Raw genomic sequence first — 18742 nt, 5'->3', positions numbered from 1 at the left:
ACAGTCTTACTCTGTAGTCCAGGCTGGAGTGCAGTGGTGCAATCTCACCTCACTGCAACCTCTGCTTCTTGGGTTCAAGTGATTCTCCTGCCTCCGCCTCCTGTGTAGCTGGGACTACAGGCATGTGCCACCACACCTGGCTAATTTTTTTTTTTTTTTTTTGAGATAGCAGGGCATTCTTAAGAAACATTCTCTAAACTTTAGATATCTCCCATCTTCCACAGATTCAAATATACATTTCTTGGCTGGAAATTTTAAATGTTATTAACTATCTGCCAACCATCTACCTCAATTAATATTCTTGAGACCACTTTTAACAAATCAGTTGTTCAGTGAATGTTCCTCACATTGTCTGTTGGTTCATAAGTCAGCTCAAATCTGTTTAAAGTCCTTTCTGGCCCACAAATGGAGGTTTTGTCATCCTCTGGCCGTTAAGTCACAGTTTGTCTTGTAATGTTTCTTCTCTTGCATTTATTATACCAGTTAGCTAAGTGACATTGAGCAAAGACCATCCATCTCTTGTCCTCAATTTATGTGTAAAATGATTACTGAAATTTCTTCTCTACCTTTAAGAAGACAATTATTAGATTCATACTTGTCTCCAAAACCTGATTGTCAGCTCCTTGCGGCCTGAAACTTGTTAGTTTGAAACAAACTGTAGTGATGTAGTGGGACACTTCAGAGCACTGATGTTCACATTTGTAAAACGAAACAGGTCACTAGGAAATAATTCATACCCTGAGTGCTGAGATGGGGGAGCCAGAAAAGAAAAAGGCTGCCCTGCCCTTTACTCTCATAGTCAACACTGTTGTGTTGTGTCACTGTACTAGCATCATCCCATCCTTCACTGCAAAAGCCAGATTTTAAGTCATCCATCTGTGTCTCCCCTGGATTCATATGCTTCAGGGGCAGTTGACTCCATCCTTGCCTGCTAGGATTGAGTTTAGATTATGGACACACATGCTCGTCCAATCCAGCAATTAACATGGTCAATGGACATGTGCTCCAAAAGGAGCCACTGAGATGTTGTGGTCTTCTGGCAAGGCCTCTTAAAAATGAGACTCAGAAAATAGATAGTTCTCTCTCTTCTGGAGTTTGACATTATCTTAAAGTGATGCACAGAATTTTGAGGTCATCTCAAAGCCTGAGGATGAAGCCAATAAACAGGATGGCATAGCCAAGAGACTCTCAGAAAAGCAAAGGGAAAGTCCTCACGTAACACCCCTTACCTCTGGACGTCTTACTTGAGATAATTTTTCTTACTGCCTAACCATTTTGAGTAAGACTTTTCGTCGAAATTATGAGCGTGGCTGTTACCTCTCTGGACTTTGTGAACAATGGTGTCTTGATTTAACTTCACCCAGCTCATTCCATGTGTATTTCATTATCTGAGAATGCTCATTTCAAGCCTATGGTTTACTTCTCTCACTGTGACATTCCAAGGTCAGAGGGAACAAAGAGTACATGTATGTGGCCGAAAGTAATTCCTGGGCCAAATCAGACACAACAAACACACTGGGTAATGAAAGGTGAAATGAGTATAGTTTTCCTTTCAGGGATCTATTTTTTATTATAGCTCATAATTCATTACACCAATGTTATGCTCTGTAAGCATCAGAGTTGAAATCCTGGAACTTAAAAATAGTATGTATTGGGTTCAAATATAGCTGTTTCATGTGAAAGCAGGCTGAGTCTAAAAGAGCCTTGTTTGGCTTGTTTAATGTAACTTTTATATTTGGATTTTATGTTTAGTGAGCAAATTCTTATAAATCGTTTTAGACAGTTACTTTAGTTGTCTACTGAGAATGGGGACAATTTAAGTTTGACGGTGGTAAAGAGGAATTATTTTGCCATTTTGTTTCCTTTGAGGAGGAGGAAGGAAAGGATGAGATATGTTTATGTTGTTGCAAATGTTTCTTAGTCTAATGTTCATAAAGGTGGATTCCGGTTGAATAACCCTACTGCTTAATAGTCTGTAACTTGCACTATAACTGGAACCATTTTTTAAAGTATTATTTTGCAAACCTGTCAAGAATGTGATTCCTTTTATTTATTTATTTATTTATTTATTTATTTATTTATTTTTTTTTTTGGTGTGATTTTCAAGCTTCTTGTCAGTGCATGCTTTGACACCTTATTGCTGGAGAAGCCAAATTGCTTGGTAACTTTTAGTAATATATTGCATATAAACAGTTTTAGTTACATTCAGTGTTAATATGTAAATTCTGGTTGTTAAATGATCCCAGTTTTCAGGCTGATTTTTAGCTGAGTACAAACTGCATAAAATGATCTGTTACTTATTCTCATCTTGGATATGAGTTTCCAAAGAAATTATAGTCCACAAAAATAGGACATTGTGGTATATTTTTATTAATCTTTAGAGCAGCCCTTTATTCTGAGATTACATCTTTCTACTACTTAGTGTTTCTAAAATGAAAAATGATAGTAATTTTTAAAAATGACCTTAGTAAAGTTAGAAGTTGACAGTTTCTTGTATCTAATAACCTTTTGAAGTCTGGGAACATTACGTCTAGTGGGAGGTGAGTAAACTGAAGTTTCCTCATTAGACAGCTCATGTAAAGGCAGATAGATAGAAAGCAAGTATTAGAGTCTCCTCTCAATCAATAGATTTCTTCTTCCTCCACAAAGTTTTGTTTGAGTGGAGTTACTGGAAGCCATGTTATATGATATAACTGTAAAGTTAAATGCTTTAGTCACATTGTTAAATAGAACTCATTTTTGATCAAAAAGGGCTATTGACTTAAGAGATCTATCAGGTGACAGTTTGTATTATTGTGACACCCATGCCTGTAGTAATTTCATTACTCTTTGTGTTAAGAAAAGATAGACTCACAAGGTGGATGATTATCTTGGCATTTTGGTTACATCAGTGACACTTCTTTCTGTACATATGGGGAGATCAGATTTAATCTGATGCTTGACACTAAGGAATAAGAAGGTCAGTTGGGTTACTGAAGGTTTTTGTTTTGTTTTGTTTCAGAAGCATCAACATAAAATTTATCATAGCAAGGAGAAGTGTCCAAATTCAAAAGGAATCATACTAGTGTCTTGGCACTGTCATCTTAATAAATTCTTTTTTGCTGAATGTATTTTTTCATTCTGTTGTTTACCACTGATCTTGAGTTAAGCCACCAAAGAAGGCCCCAATTATGCTAGTTATCCAACTTTGCAAAAAACAACTTTTTTTTTTTGAGACAGTCTCACTCTGTCACCCAGGCTGGAGTGCAGTGGCAAGATCTCAGCTCACTGCAAGCTCCGCCTCCTGGGTTCACGCCATTCTCCTGCCTCAGCCTCCTGAGTAGCTGGGACTACAGGCTCCGGCCACCATGCCCGGCTAAGTTTTTATATTTTTAGTAGAGATGGGATTTCACCATGTTAGCCAGGATGGTCTCGATCTCCTGACCTCGTGATCTGCCCACCTTGGCCTCCCAAAGCACTGGGATTACAGGCATGAGCCACCACGCCTGGCCGCAAAAAACAACTTTTAATAGAATATTTTCTATTTTATTTCACTAATAATACTGTCTCATGATACCCATGGATTTCCCTTATCTCTAATGTGAGATATTGTAAAAACCTTTTGTTCAGTGCATACACCTGTAATCCCAGCACTTTGGGAGGATGAGGCAGGTGGATCACTTGAGGTCAGGAGTTTCAGACCAGCCAGGCAACATGATGAAACCCCATCTCTATTAAAAATACAAAAATGAGCCGGGCATGGTGGTGTGTACCTGTGGTCCCAGCTACTGAGAAAGTTGAGGCAGGAGAATCGCTTGAAGCCAGGAGGTGGAGGTTAAAGTGAGCCAAGACCAGACCACTGTACTCCAGCCTCGGCAACAGAGCGAGACTCCATCTCTAAAACAAAACAAAACAAAACAAAAAAAGCCGTTTTATTCATGTGTTTGTTGCTTTAGAGTTTACAAAGAGTTTTCCTGTTCTTTATCTCATGTGACTCTAACAACAACCTTTAATTAGTGGGTGGGAAGAGCACATATTTTTTATTATGAATATTTTTATTATTTTACAGATAAGGAAACTGAGAGACTAAAACACTTGGGTGAGGTTACACCACAAGTAAGTGTTGGAATGAAGACTTGAACCTAGGATCATTGCCTTTAGTAGAGTTCAATGTTTCTCAAATTATTTTCTGTAGAACACTAATCCCACAAGATATTTATGAGGACGATGCTCATGGTCAAATGAGTTTCACATATATGTCAATACAGTATGTTCCGGTTGGATGTTTACAGTACCTGTTACCAATAAGACCAGTTTACCTTTGTTCAACCTGGTATTAATCAAGTTTGTTTGAATGTAGAATCCCTTTTGAAAGCAACAACTTTAAATATCCTAAGAGATCAGTATTTCTTAAAGTACACTTTGGGAGAACGTTAGTGTAGTAACTTCTATGCTATGCTGCACTAATCTTACATGGGACTTTTCTGTATGGCACCTTGTAATTTAAACTTCCTACTATAATGTAAAATCCTGTCTTCCTGAAATACACCAACATAATCCTATTGATCACTACATTGACAGCATCTTGATAATATCTTAGAGGGAGAGCAAAGACAGGATATTTTCGGTTCCTTGAGGGTCTGGCTTATGTTGGGTCTTTTCATTTGGGAGCTTATGATTGGACACATTTGTGGATAGGATTTTAAAGTGAATCTTGGCTGGGCACAGTAGCTCACACCTGTAATCCCAATACTTTGGGAAGCCAAGGTGGGCACATCACCTGAGGTCAGGAGTTCAAGACCAGCCTGGCCAACATGGTGAAACCCGGTCTCTACTAAAAATACAAAAATTAGCCAGACGTGGTGGCATACGCCTATAGTCCTACCTACTTGGGAGGCTGAGGCTGGAGAATCCCTTGAACCCAGGAGGTGGAAGTTATACAGTGAGCTGAAATCGCACCACTGCCCTCCAGCCTGGGCAACAAGAGTGAAACTCGGTCTCAAAAGTAAAATAAAATAAAATGAAGTGAATCTTGAGAAGTAGACATTCAATGCTATATTCTGAGAAAGGAGTATATACTTTGATGAAGGTGAGATCAGTAGTTTAGTGTTCAGATAAATGATTATGATATGTTCAGTAGTTTGGTATTCAGGTAAATGATTATGACTATGTCTTGAAATGAACAAATAAAATTATTTGCAAATTTACCTTCCGGGTAAATTTCCTAGAATATTAATGCTATGTGAATGAAGGCAGTTGTTGATATTGACAGTAAGCTGTGTGGGTGCAGATGGTTTCAGTTCTTAGTATATCCCCATATAACATAATATGAAATATATATTTGGTCTTAGCCCCCCAGTTCCTGACACAGAGTTCCTAAAACTCTTGCAATTTCATTAGTGATGGGGTGATAGGAGTATCTTTTTAAATCTTACTCCTTGTTCTTGACACAAGAGCTTCTCAGAAACTTGAGATCTCCGGAGTGAATAGTGAGTGTCTTTTTATATTTTAATGAAAAGAGTGGTGCTGAAAGCCCCTAAATATTATAGCTTCAGGATAGGGACTGGTTACCAGGGGAATCAACCTTGTGATGAGAAGACTGAAACTTTGAACCTTACCCCCTGACCAATGATTGAGTTAATCATACCTATGTAATGGAACCTCCATAAAAACCCTTAATAAAGGGGTTCTAGGAGTTTCTGGGTTGGTGAACACGTGAAGGTACAGGGAGGGTGGTATGCTTAGAGAGCACATGGAAACTTATATCCCTTCCCACATTCCTTGCTACCCTATGCATCTCTTTTCTGGCCGTTCCTGAGTTGTATCCTTTATAATAAGCCAGAAGTAATAAGCATTTCCTGAGTTCAGTGAACCATTCTAGTAAGTTACTGAACCTTAGGAGGGGTTCATAGGAACCCCTGATTTATAGATGTCAGAAATATGGGAGGCTTGGGCTTTTGATTGGCATTTGAAGTGGGGAAAGAGGGGCAGTCTTGTGGGAATGAGCCCTTAACCTGTGGGGTCTGCACTGTCTCTGTATAGTCAGTGTCAGAATTAAATTGTAGGACACCCTGCTGGTATCCACAGAGAAATGGAGAATTGCTTGCTGTGGAAAGCTCCCATACATTTGGTGTCAGAAGTGATGTGAATATAGAGGAAACAGTTTTTCTTTTTTCACCCCCTTATTGCCATTCTTTGGCCTGAGCTGATGGATTCACTACTGGGGATGTGATCAGTCTAGATATTCACTGCTATTTATAGTCTCATGATCATGTATCATTTCCCAGATGGTTGTTTCAACATTCAAGTGTTAGGTTTTTCTGTTCTTTTTGTTGGATGATCATTTGTTTAATCATGTGGTAAGACAACAGTTGGACGGCAGCATTTAAAACTTGAGAACACACCATCTGAGCCCCTGTAACTAAAATATACCAAGAGAAGGATTATGATCAGTTTGTTGTCTTCCTGTAAGCCGTGAGTCAAGAGTGTCCAAATTAAGCTAGAAGAACAGATTTTATCTCCTATATAATGAGATGCAGTACCAGGTATGGGATTATTAGTCAAATCATAAAGTTAATTAATTTAATGATTTTTTGGTTAGCTTACCAGATCTCTTTAGTATTGTTAAAGATGGCAGAGACATCTGCAGGGCTTTAAGCACACCATTTCCCCCTAAAAGCACATTTTCTCTCAAGACACCAATATAACTAATGGGCTCCTTTTGAGTTCCATTTTCTGAACTTCTTGGGCAAAGAGTTCTATATTGTGGTTGCATTGTTTATTATAGCTTTCCTGCTTTTCTCATTCTGAACCATAGCATGCAGGAGCTTCTCTACCTCTAGGCCTCTTATAAAGTGAAGAGGCTTGAAGACAGCAGAAAGCAATCCAAAATTTGAGTGATTAGGGTTTCCATTCTTAAACCAAGACCCATTTTCTCTCCTTTCATGAAGATATCTCTTTTTCCAAGAGGGTAAATTGATGAATCAAAACAGATCTTGGGTGATAACAGGGACTATCCTGAGGTCAGTTAGGAGTTTACCAAAATAACAAGCCTCTGTCCAATTTGCAGGTAGTAGCCAGTAGGTTTTCGTGTTACAAATCCACTCACTGGTGGCCACTTAGTCGTCTGGTTTTTGTCAAAATACTCCTATGGGTATTGTCAAATCCTTTTGCTATGATTTGGGGCCATTTATGAAGAGTGGTCTGGCTCCAGGCAATGAAATTTATGGTGTCAAGACTATTAATTAGGTTGTTGTAAAGTGAAAGAGAAGTAGTGTGTTTTACTTGTCAAATTGAGTGACGTGAGGTAGTCTCCAAATATGCATAATCTGTTCCCTAGTTCTCTTTCAAGCTTTCTGTGAAAGTTTGTATACAAAAGCTAGCTCCCACAAAAGGTCTCAAAGATCCCAAGCATAGTTTTGGTGGAGACAGGAGCTTTTTTTTTTTTTTTTTTTTTGATAGGCTATTTATCCTTGTATTCTACCCAGAAAATCATTTGATCTCATTACAAGGAAATGGAACCAATGGAAGCTGGGTGGCTCCTCCAAAAGGAAAATGTGTATAATCCCAACTCTCAGTTTAATTGTATGCTTTATTTAGCCAGTTCATGAGTAAGTTATTTCTTTCAGAAGACTAAGTCTTTGGGTTTCAGGTTGTATGAAATTTGTTTGGGAGGATTTGGGGGAAAGGCTGCTCCTATCTATTGATAAGACTGGATGTTTAGCATGAGTTCCTTGCAACATTTGGTCCTGTCTGCTTGCCAGTAGTGTGTGGAGTCTAGAATCAGATGTAATTTTCCTAGATGCCTGGGCAGGCCTGTATTTACTTATAAAGCAAGAGTTGATAGACCCCAGTGGACTCATTGAAGCTTATGGGAATATCTTAGACCATATAACTTTGAGAGTCTCTGGGAACTTTGCAAAATTGAGATTCAGAGTTTTATTTATTCTTTACTTTTCTTGGATATTGGGGCAATATAGATAGGGAACTTTCTGATTAAGTGGAGGGGCTTTGCAAAGCTCTTTAATAACAGTCCTAGAAAAATTGAGGCCCCTGCCACTAGAGAGATGTTTGAATTCCACAGGTTGGCAATATGACATTAGATATTTTTTCTACTGTAGAGCCATAGCTCCCTAGCAAGGAAAGGCTTCAGTCTATCCTGACAATAAGCAAACAATGGACAGGACATATTAAAAACTCATTGCAGGATGTACTTATATGAATCCATTTGGAGGTACACAAAGAGGCCCTTTGTGGTTTTGGGGTTTCATGAGTGCTAGGGTCTTAGCAAAAGATGCCTGTCTTCCATAGTGACCAGCCAGAACACCTTGTTTAGCATTTGTGTTATCCCTTTTTGGGATGAGTTTCAACCTTGATAATAACTACCACCTTAGGAAGTATTAGAGCACTTAAAAGTTCTTTTAATCTGCCAGTCTTAATTGGATTTCCTGTTGAGGTCAAAAGCCTGTATTGTAGCCAAAGCATTCTAAAATCATGGACTACCTGCAAAAGCATATCCTCTATAAGTTAAGCTCCTTTATTGCTAAATAACCAACAAGCTAAGCAAAAGGATTTCATAGGAGGTAAGCCCACTTGTGAGAAATGTGTATTTCCAGCAAGCAACAAAGGTTGTATATAGCATGGGACACCTTCAAGACTACCATCAGAACTATAGACTTAGTTTGAGGGACACTGTTAAACTTGATGATGCCTCATACTATACAACCTGCAGGCTTTCTACGGGCAGAAGGTTTTACCAGTAGTAAAGAGAAAGATTGTAGTAAGCCATTGGCATCTAGCAATTCATATGGGCTTGAGTCAGAATATTAAAAGCTTGTTCAGATCTTCCTTGTACAAATAGGCACAATGATTTATGATGAGAAAACCCAGAATACGATGTTGGTGAAGAGCACAACTTGGCTGTTTTATCACAGAAATAACCATGTCAGTGTGTAAATGAATGAGTGTTGCTTTATTACAGTAACACTTTATTTACAAAACAGGTGGCTAGACATGGGCCTTACAATGAAATGTATTTTCTCTTACTGAAGAATTTAGTCCTTTAACATTTTGTTACTGATACATTTGCAGTCATTTCTACCATCTTACATTGTGCTTTGTAATTGTCCTATTTTTTATATACATATTTTTTCTCTTTTGAATTGATGGGTAATTTTTTTCCAATTTTTTAATTAAATTTTTTTTTAGAATTCCATTTTCCCTCCTATTGAAAATGATGCCATTTTAATTTTTTTGTGGTTCTTCTAAAGTTCTAGCAAGCATATTAATTACTATTTTTGCCTACCTCCTAATTTACATGCTATTGTTTATTTTAATTCTCTATATAAAATATATATTTGTTTAAAAATATATAATTTAAAATTATATATTATAATTTATTATATGTATATTTGTTTTGGTTTTGTTTTGAGACTGAGTCTTGCTCTGTCACTCAGGGTGGGGTGCAGTGGTGTGATCTCAGCTCACTGCAACCTCTGCCTCCTGGGTTCAAGTGATCCTCCTGCCTCAGCCTCCGGAGTAGCTGGGATTACAGGTGCCCAACACCACGCCTGGCTAATTTTTGTGTATATATATATATTTTTTTTTTTTTTTGAGATAGAGTTTCACTCTCATTGCCCAGGCTGGAGTGCAGTGGTGCTATCTCGGCTCACTGCAAACTCCATCTCCTGGGTTCAAGCGATTCTCCCACCTCAGCCTCCTGAGTAGCTGGAATTGCAGGTGCCCGCCATCACACCCCACTAAATTTTGTACTTTTAGTGGAGACGGGGATTCACCATGTTGGCCAGACTGGTATCAAACTCCTGACCTCAGGTGATCCTGCTGTCTCGGCCTCCCAAAGTGCAGGGATTACAGGCATATATTTTTAGTAGAGACAGGATATCACCATGTTGCTCAGGCTGGTTCTCAAACTCCTGACGTCAAGTGATCCTCCTGACTTCAGCCTCCCAAAGTGCTGGGATTACAGGCGTGAGCCACCACAGCTGAGCCTAATTCTCTACATTTTAACCCCACAATTTAGGTATTACTATTGTTGTTGCCTTATGCAGTCAATATTAGTCTAGATTTTCCTACATGTTTTGCATTTATTATGCTCATCATTGGTTCTTCAATCATGGACCTTCCTTTTGGGCTCATTTTGCTTCTTTCTGGAGCAGACCCTCGAAGTTTTGAAGCCAGTCATTAAACTAACTTTTTTTTTTTTTTTTTGAGATGGAGTCTCGCTCTGTCGCCCAGGCTGGAGTGCAGTGGCACGGTCTCGGCTCACTGCAAGCTCTGCCTCCCGGGTTCACGCCATTCTCCTGTCTCAGCCTCCCAAGTAGCTGGGACTACAGGCACCCATCACCACGCCCAGCTAATTTTTTTTTGTATTTTTAGTAGAGATGGGGTTTCACCGTGTTAGCCAGGATGGTCTCGATCTCCTGACCTCGTGATCCGCCCATCTTGGCCTCCCATAGTGCTGGGATTACAGGTGTGGGCCACTGTGCCTGGCCTAAACTATTTTATATGCAGTCTGTCTTTTGTTGTTCTGTAGTGTCTAGGTATAATTTTTTTATTCAGTCTTTTTAGGATTCATCAGGATTCTTGAATCTGAAGATTTTTGACTTTCAACAGTTTTGGAAATTTTTCCACTATTATGTCTTTGAATATTGCCTCATTCCTGTATTCTCTACTAATTTCCTATTAGAGATATGTTAAATGTACTCCCTCTGTCCCCAATATTGATTAATTTTTCTTTTATATTTTTCATCTCTTTATTACTCTTTATCTTAAACAATTTCTTTAGAACTAACTTCAAGTTTATTATTTCTTCAGCCATACCTAAGCTTTCATCTCTCTATTGAGTTTCTAAATTCAATGATATATTTTAAATTTCTAGATGCTCTATAGATGAAATCTGCCTCTCCATACTCAAAGTACTATCTTTTTATATTTAAATATATTCAATGAAATTATGTTCTCTCTGTATATATAGTCACGGTGAGTCTGATATGGTTGTTGGTGTTCTGCTGAGTGTCAGTCATGTTAATTTGTCTCCTCTTGTGTGTACAGGTTTTTGAGCTTAACTTGATATGTCATCTGTATAAATTTTTGGAGACCAAGCTTCAAGGTATGTTCCTCTAGGATTTGTACTTATTTCTACCAGTCACTTGGAGGTGTTTTAAATTCTCACCTTGGGATTTTTCACACCTAAAGGTTGTACAAATTTTGCCTTGGTGTACAGGGCCAGTTTCTGGATAGAAACTCATGGAGGAAATTTTTTTTCTCTTTCTTTTCCAGAATCAAGGTGAAATAGGCACTTTTTTTTTTTTTTACTATCTCCGTCTCTGGGGGCTAGTTCCTGGTTCCACTGAGGGAGTTGCTGGTGGGTGTCATCTGACCTCTCTCGAGCTAGGCTTTTTCTCCAGTGCCTCTGTTTGCATAAAGACCAATGAACTAAAGACCTAGTCCATCAGTGACAGCAGAAGCTCCAGTGGTAGCTGTTAGCTCTTGGACTTGGCTACCTCACTGGATTCAAGTTTTTGCTTCATTTTTAGCTTTGAGGAGATTCTCAAATGCCCAGCTGTGAATTTAAGGAGATTTAAAAATTTTTTATCTAGAACTTTTAGGCATCTGTCCTAGGAGTTTTTCTCAAATTATTCACTCCACTAAATTGCCTGAAACAGAAGTACACCTCTGTTTTTGTTTTTTTGTTTTTTTGTTTTTTGTTTTTTTTTGAGACAGCTTCTCACTCTGTCACCCAGGCTGCAGTGGTGCAGTCTTGGCTCACTGCAACCTCCGTCCCCCGGGTTTAAGCAATCCTCCCATCTCATATGAGTAGCTGGGATCACAGGCACGCACCATCACACCTGGCTATTTTTTTTGTATTTTTCGTAGATATGGTGTCTCACTATGTTTCCCAGGCTAGTCTCAAACCTCCAAGCTCAAGTGATCCACCTGCCTCCGCCTCCCAATGTGCTGGGATTACAAGCATGAGCCACCATGCCGGGCCTACTCCTCTGTTCTTTTTGTATTGTTGTTTTATACTTAAAAAAACCTTTTACTATGACTTTAGCGGTGTTTTAGAAAATTAAAAGATTAACAAAAAGCTTTTATTATTGAAGGTCATTCAAATATTGGGGCCCTCTTTATACTAACGTACAGAGATGATGATGTCACAAACACAATTGAGTTTAAGGTTATAACTGCATCCTGAAATGAAGTGTGATGTTTTTTCTCTCCCTTTTACTATCGATTATTAAGTTACTTGGGTTTGGCAGCTGAGTCTGTGTGTGTTAGGGTGTGTTCTTATGTCATTTCACTCATTTAAACTATTATAACCAATAGCTTCAATTGATAAATTCTACTCACTTTAGTAAAAATTTAAAATGCTATAAAATAAATATTGCAAAATTATAAATGTTGGGACTTCTGGATATGCTTTCCATAATGTTAGTCATAAAAGGCAAGAGAGTGACCTTTTCATGGGGCAGAAGACAAATTGCAGAGAAAATGCTTGGAAGCTATCTTCTGAAGATCTTATTTAGATAAAAATGTAAATTATGCAGCAGAGGACAATACAGTTTATTAAGCTGGTAAAAATAAAATTTCTTTTACCTTGAAAAGGGCACGTTTGTAACAAGTTTTATGCCTAAGTTAGGACTGACTCAGCAACAAATTCTCAGTCAGTATAGTAAAGTACAAACCTTATTTATTTGGGTTGAACAATAGAGTCGGGAGTTCTGAACCTGTGATCTGGGCTTCCTAGGACCTAAGATCCCTGAAATTTTGTGAAGGTTTGCAAATACATTTATATTCATGCATTTTTCCTGGGACCAACCTCCTTGGCCCTCACTCCCTCTTTGGCTGGGTACACTTGTGCATTGTTTGAATTATATGGTGCTCCTGGCCTTACTGAAGTGGGGTTTACTATTTGAGAAAACATTTTAGAAAATGTTAAGCTTGCATCTCATAGTTTGAGAAACTCTGTAAAAGATAAATGGAAACAACATGATTTGACATATTGAGGAAACATGCCTTATGGGTTTGGGATTTAGAAACTCAAGTCATCTTTATCAGTTGCATTAAATATGGAAGTGAAGAAAGTGAACTCATCTGAGTCAAACAGTGTTTTTATCCTTTTCATTTACACTAAAATCCTTTGTGTGTGTGTTTACCATACTTGGGACGGGCCGTTCATCCCAGGAGAAGAAGCCCTTTTGCCCAATTATTACTGGTTGAGGGTGTCTCGGTTCTTGGCGTTTTGAACAAAGAATTGGACAAAATGCACAAAGCAAGGAAAGAATGAAGCAACAAAGGCAGAGATTTACTGAAAATGATACCACACTCCACAGGTTGGGAGCAAGCCTGAGCAAGCGGCTCAAGGGCCCAGTTACAGAATTTTCTGGGATTTAAATACCCTCTAGATGCTTCCATTGGTTACTTGATGTATGCCCTATGTAAATGAATAGGCTAAAGTGAAGTTACAAAGTTATTTACTCTGTGTATGCCCTGTGTAAATGAAGAGGATATTTCCTGTCATAGCTGAAGTGTTTCCATTTGATTTAGTTCTAGGAAGTCCTTAGGTTCCCTGCCTCCAGGCCCTATTCTCCTGCCTCACAATTATCCTCAAAACCTTGCCTGATTCCTTGAAGCAGATTTGAGACACACTATGCTTAGTGGTTGACTGTTTCCAGCTGATTTTTCAGAGTAGCAAGGAACTTGGACACTGGTTATCTGTAGTCTTACTTCATAATTCCTTTTTTTTTGTCTTAAGTGGCTAATAAATTTTTTTTCAAAAAAAAGAACAAACGTCATAAAGGAAACCTGGGGAGAAAAAAAAGCAACAAAAAGTTTTGTGTGCAGATTATAAAATAATGTGATTGCAGTTGGTTTAAGTTGTTAGGCAGCTGTTTTGTCAAAAATTAACAATAGGGCTGAGTTTATTTTTGTTAACAAATCAGACTTTTGCTTTGATTGTGTTTTTTTTAGGTTTCTCTGCTTTTTTGTTCCTCGCATAAATGAACCAAATATTTTCTCTCTGATATTCCACAAGAGAAATCTCTCACTTAAAAAAATAAATTGTAGGACTTGTCTTTCATATAAAAAAATCTGAAATACATCTTTTTCTGTTCCAGGTCAAAATGATTTCATTTTTCATCTTTGTTGTTGACTAATGATGGACTTCCTTAGGAGCTTATATGTATAAGAAGTTTTTGAGCAGTGCTTATGAAGTCTTTTGATAGCCTTTTTTTCCATGTAGCATGAAGTAAACCCAACCTGATTTGGTTCCTGAGCAATCTTCATGGGCAAAGAATGCCATCTTTGCTTGTTCTATCTGTAATGATTGGCCTATATCTGGTATAGATGGTTCACTGGATAGAATTGTCATTTGCAGACATTTTTATGAGTATTTTGTGAACTTAATAATGTACTGCCACTGATTGGTATCTGTTCCATATTTGTCCTTGACAAGGTTGTCCTGAAACTTGTTCTTAAGGGCAAGCTTGTATCTTTTTCTTGGCTTGAGTCTCTATCACCCTCTTCCCACTTCCTACAACCCCCTACCATCCTCCAAAGCAGAACAAGCTTGCACAACTTGTGGCCTGCCAGCCCCATGAGACCCAGGGCAACTTTGAATGTGCCCCAACACAAATTCGTAAACTTTTTAAAAACATTATGAGATTTAAAAAAAAATTTTTTTTTTTATTTTTTGGCTTATCAGCTATCAGTAGTGTTAGTGTATTTTATGTGTGGCCCAAGACAATTCTTCTTCCAAGTGGCCCAGGGAAGCCAAAATATTGGACATCCCCTGGTCTAGAGCAAAGGCTGATGAGCAAGAAGTTTACTTAGTAGTGATCCCATTGTGCTAATGTGAGGGATCAGGAGAATTGAACAGGGAATGGCGGTGGTGGTGGGTGGGGAATACTGTGATGTATTATTGAGTTCTTAAATTGGATGACTGGTACTCAATCTTCATGGAATCTTCTTTTAAATGTGTCTCAGAACTGTTTGCCTGCGGAACAAAAGGAAGAAACATGTATCTATTGACATCTGTCTCCTATTGCTTAAGTCTGGCCAGGCAAGCATTAACTCCAAGGGGTGAGACCAAAAGGATTTGCACCTCTCATTTGTGGTACTAAAGATATGTCCAATAAAATTTTGTGGACTTATTAGGACCAAGCTCAAATCTGAGTACATAGTGTGCATTCAGTGACTACTTTACTGGCTTGAAGGTTATGGCTCTGAAAATAGAAAAAGCACAAGTAGCACATTATTATTTCTATTTTTCCCAAATCTGCTAAACAAATAGGTTATATTTTATGATGTTTTAAGCAAAATATTGTTCTGATTTCTTTTCTAGTGTCCAACATTCTTCCTACATAATTTATACAGTAATATCTGTAGAACTTAAATCCAGTAACAGTAAGCTCTTCCATATGGCCACTCCCTTCAGAAATGTACCACATGGCAATATTTTCACCTTATGGAACCAGTTTTTTTGTTTGTTTGTTTTTTGTTTTTTTTTTTTTTTCTTTTGAGATGGAGTCTCACTCTGTTGCCTAGGCTGGAGTGCAGTGGCGTGATCTCAGCTCACTGCAACCTCTGCCTCCCAGATTCAAGTGATTCTCCTGCCTCAGCCTCCTGAGTAGCTGGGATTACAGGTGTGCACCACCACGCCCAGCTAATTTTTGTATTTTTAGTAGAGACAGGGTTTCACCATGTTGGTCAGGCTGGTTTCGAACTCCTGATTTCGTGATCTGCCTGCCTCACCCTCCCGAAGTGCTGGGATTACAGGTGTGAGCCACAGCGCCCAGCTGGAACCACTTTTTTTCCTTAGCTTTAAAAACCTTTGATTTTGAAATATGTATAGACTTACAGAAAATACTTCAAAAATTAGGAAATTAACATTGACATCATAAACTAATCTGCAAATAATTCAAATTCCAGCAATTTCCCTACTAATGTACTTCTTCTGGTCTGGGATCTAACCAGAATTCCACAATACATTTAGTTGTCATGTCTCTGTAGTCTCTGTAATCAGTCTTTGTCCTTCATGACCACTTATTTTGTAGATCATCCCTCTGTTGGGGTTTGTTGTTTCATCATGATTAGAGTGAGATTATGCATTTTTTGCAATAATGCCACAGAAATGATGGTATGCCCTTCTCAGGGCATGATGTCAGGGGGTACATGATTTCAAATGTCTTGTTACTGGTGATGTTTACTTTTTTTTGAGACAGAGTCTCACTCTGTTACCCAGGCTGGAGTGCAGTGGCAGGATCTCGGCTCACTGCAACCTCTACCTCCTGGGTTCAAGCATTTCTCTTGCCTCAGCCACCAGAATTACAGATGTGTGCCAACATACCCAGCTAATTTTTAAAAATTTTTAGTAGAGGCAGGGTTTCACTGTGTTGGTCAGGCTGGTCTCGAACTCCAGATCTCAAGTGATCTGCCCACCTCAGGCTCCCAAAGTGCTGGGATTACAGGCGTGAGCCACTGTGCCCGGCCTAGGTGATGTTTACTTTGATCACTTTATTGAGATAGTGTTTGTCAGGTTTCTGCACTATAAAGTGACTATTTTTCCCTTTGTAATTAATAAGTACCTTTTAGGGAGATACTTCGACACTATGGAAATATCCCGTTTCTAATACCGTTAATTTTAGCATCCACTGATGGTTCCCTGCAACAGTTATTAGCGATGATATTTGCTTAGTAGTGATTATTTCCATCATTCCTTCCACATTTATTAATTTGAAATGCTAATTTATTTTTTATCGATTTGGACTTATGAGCATAATCTATTAGTATCATTATGTATATTATTGCTCAAAGTGTTTCCACCTTAGCCATTAGGAGCTCCCTCTAGTTAGCTCCTATATCCTTTTTTAGCTACCCCTGTCATTTTTTGAGCCCTCCTTTCTGGCATCAGAAGCTGTCCCAGGCTCATCTATATTTGCTGTTCTAAAGCTGAAATCAACTGTTTCTCCAAGGAGCTTTGGTTCCTTATATTAGAGACTGGTATTTAGAAACCAAGATCCTAGAGCTAGGTGTGCTCACTGCTTCTCAGAAGACAGAGCTTGGAAATGTATGTATGTGTATTAACCCATGTATGCACACATACATAGTTCTTTTGGTTTTTCTTTTTATAATAGATAGTCAAAATACTTACAGTCGCTCTTTCCATCTCACCCTCTTCATTTGTCTTATTATTCATCTGCAGTACAATTAAGTTCACTGGTTGCTGTTTATTCCATTTTGGGTTGTCCCCCTCACATCCTGGTTTATTTTAATCGTTTATTTATTTTGGGGGTATATAAAACATATGATTTTAGGAGTCAGAATTATTTTAAAAGATACACTTAGAAGGGTTTTACTCCCCCTTTATGACTATTACCCTGTTTCTTTTTCCTATTCCTTTCTGCCCTGTTCCCACTTACTCTTAACCAGTCTCATTAATTTATGATTTATCCTTTTTTTTTTTTTTTTTTTTTTTTTGAGATGGAATCTCACTGTTGTTGCAAAGGCTGAAGTGGAATGGCATGATCTTGGCTCACTGAAACCTCTGCCTCCCAGGTTCAAGTGATTCTCCTACCTTAGCCTCCTGAGTAGATGGAATTACAGGCACCTACCACCAGGCCCAGCTAATTTTTTGTATTTTTAAAACACAAAACCTTTTTGGTAGAGATGGGGTTTCACTGTGTTGACCAGGCTTGTCTCGAATGCCTGACCTTGTGATCCTCCTGCCTCGGCCTCCCAAAGTGCTGGGATTACAGGCGTGAGCCACCGCACCTGGCCAGTTGATTCTTTTGTACAAATGAATATACCTATGAAAGAAAAAATACGTATATATTTAGATTCCTTTCTGTTTTGCATGAAAGGTAGCATACTGTAGATACTATTTCATATTTTACATTTTAAATTTAATGTGTCCTGGAAATCACTCAATATAAGTTCATAGAGATCTTCATTCTTCTTTATAGCTGCATAGTATTCCACTGTGTTGGATGCATTATCGTTTATTCAAACACTCTTCTGTGTATGAACATTGAGCATCTAGGTCGCTTCCAACATTTTGTAATTACAGTGCTGTAACAGATAACCTTGTGCATATTAATTTTGTATTGTTGGAGGTTGAACTTCAGAGTAGATTCCAAGAAGTAGAATTGCCGGGACAAAAGCTAAATGCATCCATGATTTTACTAAGAGTTGTTAAATTTCCTTCCAGGAGGGCTGTACCAATCTTCATTCTCACCAGCAATGTTCAAGAATATTCTCTCACAGGCTTGACAACAGAATGTATTGTCATACTTTTTAATTTTGCCAATCTGATAAATAAGAAATGGTATCTCAGTGTTGTTTTAATGTCCATTTTTCTTTTTTTTTTTTTAAATTTTTGTGACAGAGTCTTATTCTGTTGCCCAGGCTGGAGTGCAGTGGCATGATGCAGCTTTGAACTCCTAGACTCACGTGATCCCCTACCTCAGCCTCCCAAATAGTTGGGACTACAGGTGTGCACCACCACACTCTGCTAATTTAATTTTTTTTCTGTAAACATAGGGTCTTGCTATGTTGCCCAGGCTGGTCTCAAACTCCTGGGCTCATGCAATCCTCTTCCCTCAACCTTCCAAAAGACTGTGATTACAAGTGTTAGCTACTATGCCTGGCTGCATTTTTATAACTATAAGATTTTTTTCATATATTTAAGGGCCATTTTGTATATTTCATTTTATATATTTTTGGTTCAGTTGTCTGTTGATATTGG

The 18742-nt window shown here is 38.3% G+C and overlaps 1 long non-coding RNA gene across 1 annotated transcript in view; it reads left to right on the top strand.

Annotated features, from left to right (window-relative positions):
* The first annotated feature begins 2957 nt into the window (after positions 1 to 2957).
* The window catches only part of LOC139364291 (uncharacterized), a 74069-nt gene continuing 58284 nt past the window's right edge, over positions 2958 to 18742 (top strand). The window contains exons 1-2 of the long non-coding RNA XR_011625885.1: positions 2958 to 4095; positions 11050 to 11107. This is a non-coding gene — a long non-coding RNA (uncharacterized lncRNA). The remainder of the gene's footprint in view (positions 4096 to 11049; positions 11108 to 18742) is intronic.

This window comes from Macaca nemestrina, chromosome 7 (assembly GCF_043159975.1).
Source record: "Macaca nemestrina isolate mMacNem1 chromosome 7, mMacNem.hap1, whole genome shotgun sequence".
NCBI lineage: Eukaryota > Metazoa > Chordata > Mammalia > Primates > Cercopithecidae > Macaca > Macaca nemestrina.
Note: the sequence above shows the minus strand (reverse complement) of the source record. Positions and strands in the feature narration are given on the sequence as shown.